The following is a 15,163-nucleotide window of genomic DNA, read 5'->3' on the forward strand; positions in this document are numbered from 1 at the left end:
GCTACAGAGTATAATAGTTTTGTTCACCTAACGGTTGTGTGTATCACTTAAAACTAATCGAGTTAGATATAGGGTTATGTATATATAAATGATCAGGATGAAGAGACGAGTTGAAATCCGGGTGACTGCCTGTCCGTCCGTCCCTGCAACCTCTAACTTGAGTAAAAATTGAGATATCTTTATGAAACTTGGTACACATGTTTCTTGATACCGGGAGACGGTTGGTATTGCAGATGGACGTTATCGGACCCCTGCCACGCCCACAAAACGCCATTATTCAAAAACAAATAAATTGCCATAACTAAGCTCCACAATTAGATACAAGACTCTTATTTGGTATACAGGATCACAATAGGGAGGGGCATCTGGGGGCAGTGGGCGTGGTCCCGCCCCTAATAGGTTTAATGTGCATATCTCCTAAACCGCTAATGCTATAATAACAAAATTTACTGGAAGCAAATGTTTTTTTAACCTCTATTTACAGCGTGAGAATGGGTGAAATCGGGTGGCAACTCCGCCCACTTCCCATATAACGGTATTGTTAAAAACTACTAAAAGCGCGATAAATCAAGCACTTAACACGCCAGAGACAATAAATTTTATCTCTGGGATGGTATGAGATGACTTTATAGGAACCGCGTTCAAAATTAGACAGTGGGCGTGGCACAGCCCACTTTAAGGTGAAAACCCATATCTTGAGATCTGCCTAACCGATTTCAACTAAATTCGGTGCATAACGTTCTTTTCATATTTCTATGTCATAGTTCGAAAATGGGCGAAATCGGACTACAACCACGCTTACTTCCTATATAACACCATTTTAAATTCCATCTGATTCTTTCACTTGCCACTATGGAAATCAGGCAACAATAATTGTATCGGGATAAAACTTTGCGTGAATAATGCGATTAAAGTATGCCACTTTGTGGTTAAAAATTGTCTAAATCGAACCAAAACTGTTCAAGCCCCTAAGTACTAAATATGTGGACCCCAGTGCCTGTAGTTGACCTTCTACCGAAAGTATCAGTCAATCCACAAAGAAATCTCAAACGAGTATACTATTTGACTTTGCGAGAGTATAAAATGTTCGGTTACATCCGAATTTAGCGCTTCCTTACTTGTTTTCTTTAATTTTTTTACATTTACCTTTTTTTCTGGACAAAATATCTGATAGGCAGGTATTTGTATTATTAATTTTATAATACGTATTTAGTTTTCCTTTTTTACAATTTTTTATATTAATATATTCTTTTTTGCATTTTGCAATTTCTTTGTCAATTACTAATTTACCGTCTTCTTGTGAGACAGCTCTTACTTTATAATATTTGCAATCATTTATAATTTTTGGATACTTAATATATATAACAACAATTACATCTATATTTTGTAATATCTTAAAGTTAGAAATGTCGATTAAATCAGTTATAGTCACATGTCCGTGTTCATTTTGTATTATATTTTTTATCAATTAACTTCCTTCTTTATGGAAGTACTAAAAAATATAAATTCAAGATTTAATATTATCTTTATGTACTATTCTATTTCTGTAGTTAATTTTAACCTTATTCCCTAAATCTTCTTTTATTACTTGTTTCTTGTATCTAGGCTTTAGCTTATTTCTTTCCCCTATTATTTTTTCATATATTACATATCATCTTCACATAAATATGTTTTGTTAAATCTATTTTTATCTTTCTAGCATCTTAGTTTGTGCTAATAAAAGTTTGTCTGGTAAATTATCTTTAGAGACCTTATTATAAAGGACTTCGAATGGCTTCTTATCAGTAACCGAATGTATACTTTTATTGTATTGGTGAGCGGCTCTATATATTGATTCTGAACAGCTGATTAAATTATATTCTTGTTTTATATATCGTGATATTTCAATTATTGTTGAATGTACCCTCTCTATCTGACCATTTGTGGTGCTAAGATTTGGGTTGCAGTAATAAATTTCAATCTGAAGTCTCTGCATCAGGGATTTAAATTGTCCTGTAGTAAATCCTGGTTCATTATCAATTGTTATTCTCTTTACATTAGGGAAACTTTGTAATATATCTAACACTTTATCTTCTAAATTAATCTTATCTTCAATTTGTTTAATAACCAAAAACTTTGAATAACTATCGATACATGTAATGAATTTTAATGATTGTGCATAAAATATATCTATGTGTATTTGAATTCCCTCCTCTTTAGGTATAGGGACCTCTCCCTGTATTCTTTAAATTGTTTATGCATTTCTGGCCAATAGTAAAAAGTTGAGATTTGTTTAATATTTTAGTCAAAGCCCCTGTGCGCTCTGTTATGAGTTTGCTCTATTATTGTTCCCTGGTTTTCTTTGTTTGGTATATCCATGGGAAAATTTTTTGTGAATAAAAACTTGTTAGTAAATGTTTCTTTTAATTTAACCTTTATTTCATATAAGTCTTCAGGTGTACAATATATTGCAGTTACAAGATTTGGTTGTAAAAATTCTTTTAGAATAGTCATTAAATTTTCAAGTGTATCATATTCAATAATATGCCTAGTTTTATTAAAATTATTAATAGATTCGTGAATGGTAAAGCGACCTTTACTAAGAAGTATTTGTTGCTTGAATTGATTCAATGGTTTTTTAGTTTCTTGAACTTGTGTATTATCAGAACTCTCTGCTGAATGCTGTGTGTCCATTTCTGATGAATCATCAGTTATATTATTTAAGTTTTGTCGAGATAATGCATCCGCGACTATATTAATTTTTCCCGGTTTATAAATCATTTTTGGAGCATATTCCTCAATAATGGTAGGATTTCTTGAAGAGACTGCAAAAGTCAAAGGTTGGTGATCTGTATGTATTTCTAAATCTGATACTCCATAAAGGTAGTTTCTTAAAGTTTTTAATGCCCAAACTATGGCATAAAGTTCTTTTTCATTCGTTGCATAATTCTTTTCTGTGGAATTCAATGTGTTAGAGATTAATGTAATAGGTTTTCCATCTTGGCTTAATACACCACCTAATGCATCATTTGAGGCATCGGTTGCTAATATAAATTTGTTATTAAAAATGGTTGCGTTAATTCTACAACCTGTTCTAATCGAACTTCAATTTTCTTTGACATATGCTGAGATACATGTCCATTTGCTCCAGATAAATGTTTGTTTAGTGGTTTAGCTATTGCTGCGAAATCCTTGATAAATTTCCTATAATATCATTCCCATGAAACTTCGAAGTTGTCATACTGTTTTTGGAAATGGAAAATTACAAATCTTTTGCAACTATACATCTTTTGCAACTATATATCCCAAAAATCAACTTCATTTTCAAAAAATTTTGACTTTTCTAATGATATTTTCATATTCGATATTTTAAGTAAGTTGATTACTTGATTCAAATGTTTTATATGATCGACTAAATTGCGTGAAAAAACAATTATATCATCAATATAAACGTGACAGAATTTTCCAATAAATTCTCTTAATACATTATCCATAGCTCGTTTGAAAATACTTGTTGCATTCTTTAAACCAAATGGCATTCTTAAAAATTTGTATTTTCCATTATTTACTGAAAATGCAGTTTTCTCGATGTCCTCAGGCTTCATTAAAATTTCGTGAAATCCTGATTCTAAATCTATAAATCGAGAAATACTGTGATCCTCTTAGATTTGAAAGTATAACATTTGTATCTGGTATCGGATATGTATCCGAAATAGTAATTTCATAGTTTTTTAAAATCCACTACCATTCTTTATTTTGCTGTGCCATCATCATTGATACCCTTTTTTGGTACCACCCAGATTGGAGAATTATAAGGACTTTTACTTGGTCGTAGAACTTCGTTTTTCAAAAGATTATCGATCTCTTTATTCACAAAAGCATTTGATGGATGATTGGAGTATTTACCGAGGTTCTTATTTCCGGATGAATATCCGTTCGAAACGGTAAATTCATGTTTATTGAAGAATGTATTTCATTTATTTTATTTCTTATTTTTTCCCTTAAATATTTAATTCTTTCTTCATTTATGCCGGTATTTCCTTCGGCTGATGCTTCAGAGAATTCTTCCTCTAAATTTATTTTGTTTATATAATCTTCTTTATTGTCGGTAAGTACGTCGACTGGCGTTGTAGAACTTTCTTGTTCCACAGTAAATTTTATTTTTTTGTGGCCGGTATTATCATCGGCTGTCGTTGTAGAACTTTTTTGTTCCACATTATATTTTTTATAATTGAATTCTTTACTTTGGTTGCCGGTATTACTATCGGCTGGCGTTGTAGAACTTTTTTGTTTCACATTATATTTTTTATTATTGATATATAAATTGTGGTGGTATAAATCTTCAGCTGGCGCTTTAGGACTCTCTGCTCCCTAAGTAATTATATTTCCTTTAATGCTTTCATCTTTCAAATTTCCTTTAATACCATGTTGCTCAGATTCATCTCCTAAGCTAAATATGTCTTCTTCCTTTTCATTATTTATTATCAACTTTTTTTCTTTCAAGTTGATCACTGCATTAATTTCTTTCAGGAATTTGTATCCAATTAAAAAGTCTGCTTCTAAATTTTCGATTTCGTAAAAAAATTGTCTTTTACCAAATAGAGTAATAAAATGATAATATCGTATTATCAAAAATCCATTAATTGTTTTTACTCTTTTATATATATTTAATTCGTTTTTATTCTTATAAATTCCTGATTTTATATAGCAACTCGTTGCTCTCGTATCTACTAAAATTTTAAAGTTTTGGCCATTAACCCTGTCATGTAAGAAAATTTAGTTTTGATCTAAAAATGATCCTCTTTAATATTATTTATCCTTTGTGTTTTATTTGGTGGTTGATTACTTATTTGTGCGCTGGCATATGGTCGTTTATCTGTAGTATGTATTCCTGTATTCTGTACATTACTTGTATTATTTACATTATAATGTGGTCGATTTTGGATTCGAGTACTTGGATCGACATCCATTGGGATAGGTCTTGCCTGAATGTTTTGTTGTAAGGGCGTTTGGTTGTAGCCTCTTTGAAGTTGGGTTTGTGGAAACCGTAAATTATTATTAAAATTTCCGTTATTGAAGTTAGTACGTTGTCTGTAATAATTCGGATTTTTCCCGAATTGTGATGCGAAAATTGCTCGCATATTATGCGATTCTAATTCTTGTGCTTTTGCCAACGCATTCGGTAAATCACTTGGTGATAATGAAAATATTATATTGGCTAAATTCTGTTATAAATACCTATACGCAACGCATTCCGACTATTTTTTGCGTTTAATTCTTTAGTTACGGCACTATCCGATCCGTAAGTCATTATCGTTTTTTTAATAAGTAAAGTTAATTTTTCATTAACCTTATTATAGTATTCTATAATTGAAGAAGTGCCCTGTCGCAAAATGCTCATCTCCTGTTCGATAATATGAGCTGGTTGCTTATCCGCGTAAGCAAAATCGAGTCGTGCCAAAATGGCATCGAAATTAAGAACCGTCCCGTGATTGGATAAAATGTCGTTAGCGTCGTTTGTAATTTTAGTATAGTTAATGCAGCAAAATATCTACGGCTGCCCCTTACATACAAACTCATTGCGTTATTGACTGATTCCCTCCAGCTAACGTATTTAGTTTGTTTTCCATAAAATTCTGGTAGTGACTTGACCACCTGAAGTGACTCATCACAATTGAGACGTGGATCGATCACTTCTATTTTATAATCAACTACTGTAGTTGACTGTGTTAAGTCCTGTAGTTGCCTTCGCAACTCCTCTACCTCTAATCTAAGAGAAGCATTTGTTGCAGTTATTAGTCTAGCAACAAGATTCTCGTTCTCACTATTTAGATCCATTTTTTATTATTTTAGTTTTAAATATGGGCAAGTTTCAGTTCTATGGTTGCCCTTGCAATGATTACAATAGTACAGCCTTTCGTATTTTAGTGTACTGGAATTATTTCCCTTTAAAAAAAATATTTTCTTCTAGGAAAGAATGCTTTTTATTTTTTCCTATATGATCCTTATCTGCTTTTGTTTTTCTACTATAACCATTTAAGATTTTTCTTTTTAATTTTATTTCTTTTTTGATAATCTCCAATTGTGGCTTTTTACTTTTCCCTATATGATCCTTATCTTGTTTTGTTTCTACTACAACCTTTTAAAATTTTAATAAGATTTATCTGACCTACATTTGCCTGAGTCAGTTGGTAAAGCGTCTGTCATTTTTGTCAAAGTTTTTATATACACATATTTTTTTTTCTGTCGTTATAACGTGGTGGTGGTGTCTTCATCGCCTGTAAACGTAGTCTCCATACAGAACAAATTGCAATAAGAAACAATGATTTAGAGCAAATATTCATCCGTGTCAAGGGAGCTTCTCGCGATATGATCATCGGCTGCATCTACATACCTCCTCAATCAACTCTTGAGATCTTCGAGTGCCACATAGCTACCGTTTCATTTATAATGGACAAAACTCCAACGTCATGATTGTCGGCGACTTCAATATTCCTAGCAGCTTGCCTCGTGTCGACTGTGAAAAGCAACTTTATGATGGATTTGCCTCATTAAACTGCACTCAACAAAATTACATTCAAAATGCCTGGAACTCAACACTTGACCTTTGTTTCAGTGACATTGACTCTTCTCCGGAACACGCAGTTGCTCTTGTCCCGGAAAAATCTTTGAAGGTGTAAACCAGTTTGTTCCAGTACACGTACACAAGCCAAGTAACTATCCATCTTGGTTCCCACATGATCTCATTCACAAAGTCAAACAGAAGAAATCTGCACACCTGATATATAAAATTCGGAAAACTAAGCCAAATTATTTACGATTTAGCAGGTTAAGATTGGAATGCAAAAAGTTAAATATCGAATACTACAAAAGTTATGTCGACAAGGTAGAGGACAAACTACAATCGGAGATCAAAGTATTCTGGAAGGTCAGGACAAAAACCGTTGCACTGGTGACATACCATCTTCCGTAGCCTGGAATGACCGCTCAGCAGATACGGGACCAGGTATCAGTAACCTCTTTGCGTCCTTCTTCCACAGCATCTACGCGCAACGACCCAGGTATTGCAACATTCAATCCTGGTACACAGCGCACACATTTGGATGCCCTGACAGTAACTTACGATGCAGTACTCAAAGAACTCCTTGCTCTCGACCCCAGCAAAGGTGCAGGGCCCGATGGTTTGCCTAACATATTCATCAAAAACTGTGCGGTAGGCCTATGTGAGCCCTTGACACATATATTTGGCGAATCTCTTCACCATGGTACCTTCCCGACCTACTGGAAACTGTCATACATCTCACCGATTCATAAAGAGGGGCCCAAGACCTTGGTTACCAACTACCGTCCTATCTGCATATAGTCTGCACTTGCAAAACTATTTGAGAGGTTAGTGTTTCCACAGATACGTCAGGCATTTGAAAACATCATAACAACCAAACAACATGGCTTTACTGGTGGCAGATCCACCACTACCAATTTGTTCATATACGTCGACAAACTGCTGAACTCCATGGATTCCGGCAACTGCACACACAGCATTTACACAGACTTCAGCAAGGCTTTCGACCGTGTTGACTACGAAATACTTTTAGATAAGCTACGCAAATATGGTGTGGCTGGACGTGCATTAGCTTGGATACGTACATACCTCACAGACAGACGCTTGCTAGTCAGAGTAGATGGCCGCTTATCCAGTAAATATGAAGTAATCTCTGGTGTGCCACAAGGATCTCACCTTGGTCCTGTACTGTTTAACATCTTCGTCAACGACATTGGTAATAACTTTGCTTCTGATTTCCTTCTGTATGCTGATGACCTCAAAATATTTAGACCGATTACTTGTGAGACAGACATCATAATCTTGCAACAAGACATAAATACCCTCAGTGACTGTTGTCGAGTGAACAAGCTGGATCTCAACGTAAACAAATGTGCGGCCGTATGTTTAGCTCGCTCACACTCACCGATCCGCACAAACTACAAACTTGATGGGATTGAGATAGCTGAGGTCGAGAACATATAAGACTTAGGTATCATTGTTGATAATAAGCTCACCTTCTCATACCACGTAGACAAAATTACATCAAAGGCGTTCAAATCCCTTGGATTTATACTGAGGAGTGGTAAAGATTTCAAAAACACTTGGACACTCATTAGACTATTCAAGTCACTTGTACTACCTATTTTGGAATATGGTTCGGTAATCTGGTCTCCCTACACTAACACGACAATCGATAAAGTTGAAAAGGTGCAGCGTAAATTCTGTAAGTCACTGGCCTATAAACTATCTTCACCAAGTCACATCTGCTCTACTGATGAGGTCTACCAGTGCTACTGTATAAACAAACTGTCTTATCGTCGACAGGTCGCTGACCACTGCTTTTTCTACAATGAGATCCTAAACAGTTTTGAACTCGCCCCTGTTGGTCTTACCCTGAGGCGAAATAGATTACTAAAAACATCGAAATCCAAGAAAAATTATGTTATCCATGGTCCTCAGAATAGACTGGCTAATTTAGTAAATTCACTTCAAGGTGAAATTGATTTCTATGGAGGAACATACGCTGCTTTTACCGAAAACACCAAGAGACACCTGCTCGTCTAAATTACATCTAAATCAAGTCTAAATTACATATTAACTTACAATTATTTAAATATTTTCCAGATATTACACTAATATACCCTAGCTACTTTTGTATAATACTTTGATTCTTTATTATATCTATGTATATTGCCGATTGGCGTTTAAATAAATAAATAAATAACCTTCGGCTCGATTTGTGGAAACTTCCTGTTCCTCTTTTTAACAATAAATTTTTTTGATCCTTTCTAGGAAAGGAAACCTTTATATTCTGGAGGGTCTGGAGTTCAGAATCGCAGAAATGAGTTTATGTTATAAACCGGAGGGTCCCCTTGCGGTGGTGAATCGTGGTTTTTAAATATTTTGTTATATGGCTGGTCGAGCCTTCATTTACAAGATGCTTTTTTATAATTTTTGATCCTTTCTAGGAAAGGAAACTCTTTTATTCTGGAGGGTCTGAAGTACAGAATCGCAGAATTGAGTTTATGTTATAAACCGGAGGGTCCCCCTTGCGGTGGTGAATCGCGGTTTCAAAATATTTGTTATATGGCTGGTCGAGCCTTGATTTATAACATGCTTTTTTATAAATTTGAGTACTTATACTTAAAATATTTTATATTACTAGGATTATTACAATAATACAATTTTATTGTTATAAATTTAATATATTATATATAAAAATATTAGCTTACTAGTTTTTCGTCCTTCTCTAAAGGGGTTTGTTGATTGGTGTTATAATTTCTTTGCTTCTGTTGATTCCTGTTTAATTGCTTCGCTTATGCTGATTGCTGTTTAATTGTTTCGCTACTGTTGATTTCTCGCACGGGGTTTGTATGCCTTTGGCCGCTGAAGTTTTTTTGTACTATTCTTTTGTTCTGACTCTTCGATTGTTAATATTTGATGTTATGTTTTATATTTTTTACACATTTTATTCAATTTGAATTGCTTCGAAATTGGCGTAGTTATAGAGCAACACTTTTGTTATAGTTTGCTTGCTGTTGTTGTTATTTCACTACATACACGCTTGTTGCATTTTTTGCAGATTCGTTTGTTGCAACACTTGTTTGCTTGCAATCGCTCTACCCATAAAACAATACTATATTAGTAAGAACAAATTGATTTCTTACTTCACGCGAAAATATTTTCCACAATTCTTACTCTTCAAACTATAAAAATCTTTAGTATTAGAACTTTTTGATTTTTTGATATTTGAATCGGTTTTTGTGGTTTTTTTAATTTTATTTGCGCACTTACTTTTCTCGAGAGGATACTTGATTGCTATATTTTGTGGTTTCGACACACGTCACTATGATTATCCTTTCGGCTAGGGATACTTGTTTTTTTCACCCTTTTTTTACCGAGGATATCACTAATACATGCCCCACGCGTTGGGCGCCAATTAACTTCCTTCTTTATGGAAGTATTAAAACATATAAGTTTCCGCGCGAACGCGCGGAATAAATCAAACGATTAAGTTGAGTGGTCCTGATGGAAGACTGAATCTCTTTATTTCAATTTGCTCTTAATTATACATTTTTCTTATATGCTTAAGTCTTACAATAAGTGTCAATTTACAATATTCGCTTATTCAGCAATTAGTTTTATTGTTTACAGTGCATGGGTGGTCTCAGCTTAATAAAAAGAATATTGGTTGCTTAAATAAGCAAAGATGCTTATTTAAGAAGCTGTGGTCTTAGCTTTATTGAAAAGAGTATTGATTACTTAAATAAGCAAAGATGCTTATTAAAGAGTTGTATTATTGCTGAGTGCAAAGAAATAGTTTTGTTTATAATGAGCGTAAAGCTACTTTGTGGAGGCTGCCGTTAACTTGCATATAATTTTATGAAATTTATGATTTGAACAAAATTTCGACTAAATGGCCACCACGACTCCGTTTGCATTAACGCCAATTTCTGATGACCCGTAAACCTTTGATTTAACATACTTCCAAAGAAAATAATTTAAAGGCGTTAAATCTCATGATCTTGGCGGGATTTTGACTGGGCCATTTCTCGAAATTAACTAGTCGCCAAACTTCGCACGCAATAAGAATGTTTATGCGGGTGCAAAGTTAGCCTGTCATCATGTTGATAGTTGTGATTATACGGAACTGGAATTAAACAGCTGAAGCGCCGAAGGAAATCGTGGTTATGGTACATCCCTGTCGTTTAAACAAAGATCAGCGGGGCTCTTTTGCTTTAGTAAATAATGGGCTTCGTCTGGAAGGTAAAAACTGGTACTGATATTATTTGCGTATGAATGAATACCAGTTTAAAATGCTTTTAAGTTTTTTGGAGGATGCTTTGAGCAAGATACAGCAATGAGGGCAGCAATAGGACCGGAGCAATGCCTCGCTGTTACGCTAAGATTTTTAGCTACAAGGGAAAGCTATCGCAGATTGGACATTCAAACAGTTCGCTCTCAGGCTTATCTGTCATCGGCCATAGTTTTTTGCTTTGACATTATTTAAAAAAAAAATAGAAGCTACTATTTGAAGGTATACATACTCAAACATGCTATTTGTATGTACATACAAACATATAATACATATGTACATATATGTGTCTAATAATTTTATTAATTACTTTATTATTACTTTTTCCAGAAAATTAATCCGCTTGGCGGGAAATCTAAGTTGGTTTCAACAACCGTGGGCAATATCCTAATTTAATACATTGTATCGGTGCTACTGAAGGAAAGCATGTTGCTATTAGAGCATCAAAAGTCGACGGAGTTTTATGCTATAACTATAAGGATTTAACAGTATTGTCTTATTAGCGATGTGCGATGCTAACTATAAATTTACATTACATGATGTTGGATACAATGGACGCATCAGCGATATCGCTGTTCTGAATAGAAGCGCATTGCGCGATGTACTTAATAAAGCTGTCCAACACTTTCCAACTAATGAGACAATTGGTAATAATCGCAATCTGCCATACTGTGTTATAGGAAACCGTATAAATATTCAACAACCGTACCAGAAGAAAACTGTTTAATTTTCGACTACCAGCCCCATTCTGAAAGAGAAAACCTCACAACTATTTTGTGAGGAAAAGTTTGTGAGGTTATTCTTGCACATGAGGTGAAAAGCATTTTGCGGTTTTATAAAAATAAACAAAGCAAAATAAAGAAATGGATAGCTAAGAAAGGTAAGTAGTTTCGAAATTTAATAATTTTGATGTAAATGTAATAATTTCATTTATTTGTAGGCTTACAAAATGTGATTTTATTTCATTTGAGCTCTTGAATTTTCGCCAGCATAAGGTAAACCTCACACAATTCAAAACCTATTCAATCCCATGTGGGGCACTACATTTGGTATTAATTTATGTTGATGTAACCGTTAAACCGTCTAAAAATCTTCGCTACCAAACGTAAGAGCCAAACCATCGTCCAAAATGCTTGTTTTCTTTTAATTGCTTTTTGAGCATCGCAAATAATGTCCAAAATTCTCCATTTGTGTTGCGGAGTATAGGAACGAAAAGTTCTTGCATCTCACTTCCGACATGCAGAAAAAAGAAGTCAGTTTTGATATCACTTTTCTTCACTGTATTAATCAACTGCAATGCGCTTTCTATTAAACAATCTGCCATAAGTTCTAGTCCGGACTTTTTGCCTGCATAAAAGACATACAAAAAAAGGCAATTCGAAATGACTTTTAACAAACATATATGTATTTAGAAAACACATATTTAATAGGATTTCAATTCGTCACATTCTACATGCTCATTTTCACCAGATGTGGCATCCAAAGAAGAAATATTTGATTCACCTGCAATGTCATCATCCACTCCAGCGCAATACTGAAGTTCTTTGTAGCACCACAACTTGGGGACATAATCATCAGCTGCGCTACATGTACTTTTTTTGAGTTTAGTAACCATAGAAACTTCTTAAGCTATTTTATTTAAACTTTCTACTTTTTTATTCTGTTTTTATACTCGGAGTGTTTGCAATCATACAAATTTGGATAAAGTTGATGGAATTGTATTTAAGCTTCAGTTTTATTCGTGTCCATGTAGTAATTTTTAACACCGCGACTAGTTAGCTACAGAAATTCAAAATTAATATGAACAATTTTACCATTTGTGAAACATTTGGTAATACAACACTCAACTTCGCACCGAGATGTATCTTTACAAAGTGAATTTCAGCGCAAAATTTACTGTCCTCCTCTAAGTCTCAGATTTTTTCATCAAATTCCGAAAAAAAGTCAGTCAACATCGTGTTATCACGCTCGTTATTGATGGTAACGCACCAAACAGCAAACAATAGATACAGTTTTATACAAATCCGTAAACAAACATGGCCGCTACGAGCTGTCAAAATCATGTCATCCTTATTGGTAGATGCTGTACATGACTTTCTTGAAATGAAATCACTCCTTGGTTTACAAAATATGGTACTCTGCCAAAAGGTCCCTTAAACGGAATGCGCTTTTTAATACATTGCTTCGAGATATTAATTATTATTGAAGCAGTTAAGTATCAAAAATGTTTTCTATTACTCGCCAAACTCGCGATAACCGATAATTGAAAACTTACGAAAAGGTCGCATTAATTTTTCCTTCAATGAGAACGTTGCGTCGCCCAAAAAAAGTAGAAACTCTGTTGTGGATTCCTTCCATAAATTAGTTCTTAGTAGTAGTGGTAATCTGTTTTTAAAGAGTGCTGGACCAAAGGTAGCTTGCTGGAAAACACCTTGAAATAAAATTAAAATAAACAAATATGAAATGTTTTAAATTATTTAATATTACCTCCATCAGCGCCATGAATATATCCCGACGTTTTACCAATATGTATACTAACACTTTTCCCTTATACTAGATGAAATTTTATGTTTCGATCTAAGTGACGAGTGCATAAGGACAATGACTAATTCATACAGGGACAAATCATTCGAGACCTTCATTAGAGGACTAAACGGCGATTTATCTCGTCTCCTTAGCATACGAGAACCAACAACCTTGACCCACATCTGTGTCCAAGATTAGACAATGTGACCTAGAGAATTAATCATGCTCTTAATATTCATAAACCAATTAACCAACCATCGTTATGACCTCCTCAACATACTTTTTATATAGCAGAGTCTTTTACCCCGAACTTATGTATTCTTAGTTGCCTAAACAAAATTTCGACCAAATTTTTAAATAAATTTAAGATCAATATTTCTCTTTTTGTATTTGTACATTTGATACATTCTATGCAATCTACAGTCAGCGAGGTCTGCATTTTGCTTTTAGAAGGGTTTATGGAGTGGCGAACACCGTATACTTCATCGAACTGTTCGTAAAATGACGATACCGTGGCGTTTCGCTAAGTCGACTGATTCATCTGCTTAATTCTCTTGTAAGTTGATAAACGGTTTAAAATTTTTCTGGAAATTTATTCTTGTCTGATTAAATTTTGGCTTGACCTTTTAAATTTCTGGAAGCCTTTAGTCCTTTATAAATTATTTATTTTTGCGCCCAGCATAAAACTGCCCCTCCATGTCCAGGCGGACTCTCACTAGTAACTTTAGTGCACTTGTCGCAATCTCCTCTTCGTCTATCTATTAAATTAAAAAAAAAACACAACTATAATAAAAAAATAATATTAAAATTATATTTAACATAAACCACTTACAAGGGAATTTTAGTTGGCACAGTTGGTTTTGATGTAGTTTCTTGCGCAACTACTTTTCAAATGTTGCAATTTTGCGCAGCAGCTACGACTAGAACCTTCTTTGTGATATTACATCACTATCAACACAATGGCGGCGGACAGGTAGCATCTGACAAAAATTAAAATATACGCGTTCTTATGGGCACTGTTATTTAGAAAACAGAACGACTTTACGACAGTAGGCTTGCAGTTGTCGCTGTCACTAAAATAAACAATTTCTAATTTTACCAACGCCAATGGGCAGCTGTAGTGCTGACATTATATATGAAACGTAAAATTATTCAAAGCTCTAACAAGTCTTCCGTTATTTTACCAAGAGAAGCATAAAATAGCTCTGATATATCATTTGCAATAACTATCGATAACTTAAAAAAATGAATCGACTTATTTTTTGCACAAAATATTTCACTTTGAACAAAATATTTAAATTTCATTCAAGTGAGATATTTTAGTACGACAACAACGAAGTTGTGTATATCAGCTGTTTGGTATGTCGCTGCCGTCACCAAAACCACCGATCTCGATGGAGGTGGACCAGTCACTACATTCAAATCAAGTTAATTACCAAAATAGACCTGGTGCCCTCCAAGACAATTGACTACCGATCAGCTTCCCACACAACTAGCTCACTCTCCAAATGAAATACAACGAAATTTCAACACTAACACGGAAGCAACAAACCCAAACGATTACCAAGAAGAATCAGATCCCAACGGAATTTATGACGACGTTTCTCACCATAACAATTATGATACTGCAAAACAAGATGATCTTGATACCATTTCTTTTGTAGATTAGCCCCGTTTTCGTTGCTTATTGCGAATTACAACAAGGAGCGAAGTCACGATAGTTTTTTTTTGATTGACACTGAATCTATTAAGAATTATATCCAATCAACTAGAATTAGGAATCCAATTTAAAATGAAAA

The 15,163-nt window shown here is 34.2% G+C and overlaps 1 long non-coding RNA gene across 1 annotated transcript; it reads right to left on the reverse strand.

Annotated features, from left to right (window-relative positions):
• Positions 1–13,726: 13,726 nt before the first annotated feature.
• LOC138855905 (uncharacterized) lies at positions 13,727–14,507 on the reverse strand. Its single transcript, XR_011395047.1, has 2 exons — positions 14,197–14,507; positions 13,727–14,122 (listed from the first exon to the last, which is right to left on the reverse strand). It is a non-coding gene; the product is annotated as an uncharacterized lncRNA (long non-coding RNA).
• Between the last annotated feature and the right edge of the window lie 656 nt (positions 14,508–15,163).

This window comes from Bactrocera oleae, chromosome 3, assembly GCF_042242935.1.
Source record: "Bactrocera oleae isolate idBacOlea1 chromosome 3, idBacOlea1, whole genome shotgun sequence".
Lineage (NCBI taxonomy): Eukaryota > Metazoa > Arthropoda > Insecta > Diptera > Tephritidae > Bactrocera > Bactrocera oleae.